General features: G+C 29.7%; 1 long non-coding RNA gene across 1 annotated transcript; it reads left to right on the top strand.

Annotated features, from left to right (window-relative positions):
* Positions 1-469: 469 nt before the first annotated feature.
* On the top strand, positions 470-1,400 carry LOC145103894 (uncharacterized). The gene is made up of 2 exons (XR_013706923.1): positions 470-683; positions 787-1,400. It is a non-coding gene; the product is annotated as an uncharacterized LOC145103894 (long non-coding RNA).
* Positions 1,401-2,619: the final 1,219 nt, after the last annotated feature.

Here is a 2,619-nt window from a genome sequence, read left to right on the forward strand (position 1 = left end):
AATTCATTAAACATCCCTTTAAAATAAGCTATGAATGTAAAACAAAATAAAAGAAAAAAGGAAATGACACTTCCCTTTCCCTTGTGTTTGCCCTGTAGCCCAACTAAGAGGATATTTGGGATTGTTTTTAAAAAAACTTTTTTGATTTTTACCTTTTCCAAAAATTTAAAAAATTATTAGAAAAAAAAATTTCAAAATAATCTTTTGCCAAAAAGAAAAGAATTTTTTTTTTAAAAGTCATGAAATTGTATCTTTTTTGTGACTTTTGGTATTTTAAAAGATAAAAGACATTCAAAAGTCAAGAAATATCATCTAAATATTTTTTAAAAACAACTTTTAACTTTTATTTCTTAAAAAAACTTTAAAAAAAAAAAAAAAACTTTTGTGTTTAAAAAGTAATTGCAAGCACCCCTAGGCCTAAATATAAAAACTTTTGTGTATACCCCTAAAAAAAATCAGCCCACAAAACAATTATAGCCCAACAAGCTCGTGAAGAATCGATCACCAGAGCCATCAGTCGTGTTGAGTGCTCCTGCGTTCGTATCTCTTACTACCGTCTCCTTCTTCTTTTTGTATTCTATCGCAGCCATCAACGCGGTTATCCTTCAATCGATCACAATAAAACTGAGATTCACCCCTCAATCGACAAACCAGATGTCTCCTTACTCTCCAAATCGATGCAGGTACCCCTCTATCTCTTGCGTCTGTGAGTAATTTCGAGACCCACCCCTCCTCCTTGATTCTGATCGAGATCGGGTAATCCCTTTCTTAAAATTGAAATTGCAGGTGGATTCTCAAAGGTACACTGATTTCGTAAAGATGATAGTGAACACGGGTGAAGATGGCGTACGTTGATGGTCCGATGAGATATGGTTAGTGGAATAAGGAGATAAAAGGTATGGTTATGATGGAAGAGGCTGATTATGGTGGTGATCGGTTGTGATGGAGATTAGATGGTGGCTGAGATCGAATTCTTTATGCAGGTTTTAAGGGTTGAAGATGGTGATTTTTTTACTTGGTGAAAATGGCGGAATAAGGGTGGTGTTGAGGCCGGTGAACATGGATAAGAAGGTGATGAAGGCTGGTGAATGGAGGCTGGAATGAAGTGTGATTATGGTTGTTGGGAATTGGGATGATGGAGGATTTGTTGTGATAGAGGTGAAGGGTTCGGTGATGGCTGATGCATGGAGAAGGATGGTACTTGGTGGTGTCTGGTCGTGAAGGGATGGCTGTAATGGTGGGATAAGGGTGGAGAAGATGGTGAGTGGTGGTGTTGGATGATGAAGACGATGTTGTATCTTTATTCTTAGAAAATCCCTTTAAAAAGAGTTCATTCAGTAAAACTTTTTGTACTTAAATCTATGTATCATCAATTCCATTTCGGTTGACATTGTATTAAATATCTTCCTAGCTTTTGTTCCTACATATCATCCTACCCAATTAAATGATGACATGTGTAATATTTAATGCTTATTTAATAAAATTTAATAATATTTTAAGATACTAATATGACACATGTCATCATTTAAATGGATAGGAGGATTGGTAAGAAGAAAATGTAAGAAGATATTTAATTTCTCATTATGAGATAAATTGTCCACGATCTTTTACTTATTAAACAATGAGCAAAATAACATAAAAGTCAAGCTTTTTTTAAAAAAATATTGGTTTTATCTTTGAACATATTTATGTTTGATTTATTTGTTTATTTCTATCTTTTTAATTGGTTTTCAGGTGACCGTTATTTTATGCTAGTAAAACCCTTAACTTTTTAAAAATATTTGGATTTACCTTTAAGTTTTAAAAAATATTCGGATTTGCTATTACTTTGATTATTATTATTATTATTATTATTATTATTATTATACACAAAGAATAAAAAAATGTTTCGTTTATATATATTTTACGATATAAACACGTATAAATACATACCGTATACATATAAATATGGAATAAATAGATATTTATACTTAGTAATATGTATAAATACATATAATTGTATCTTTTATACAATATAAACCTTATAAATAGATTTTTTTATATTTATATATACAATATGTTTTTATATGAAATAAATATAATAATAATAATAATAATAATAATAATAATAATAATAATAATAATAATCAAAGTAATAGTAATCCGAATATTTTTTTAAAACTTAAGGGTAAATCCAATTTTTTTTGAAAATTTAAAGGTTGACTGACATCAGGTAACCGGTAAGTGAACTGGAAACCGACTAAATGGGTATAAATAAACAAATTAAATAAAAAATTCGGTTTTAGATGACCTAAAACATGTCCAAGGGTAAAACCGATATTATTTTGAAAACTTAAAGGCTTTTACGTAATTTTTCCTTAAACAATCAACCAACTTTCATATGTAACTGTATCTTTTGTCCAATTGTTTGATGTAGAAGATATGAAATTCGGTGATTATTGGGCTTAAACTAGGCTCTAAAAATAGACTTGAGTTTGAGACAATATTGAGCTTCTTAATCTTGCAATTTGATGCTTTAATTTAAAGTTTAAACAGAACATTTTTTTTATGAAATTAAAATGGATTCAAAATGTTTTAATTCCTTAATCGCATCTTCAATCAAACCCAAAGATTTCTAAA

Source organism: Lactuca virosa, chromosome 4 (genome assembly GCF_052849685.1).
Source record: "Lactuca virosa cultivar CGN04683 chromosome 4, Lactuca_virosa_CGN04683_v6, whole genome shotgun sequence".
Taxonomy (NCBI): Eukaryota; Viridiplantae; Streptophyta; class Magnoliopsida; order Asterales; family Asteraceae; genus Lactuca; species Lactuca virosa.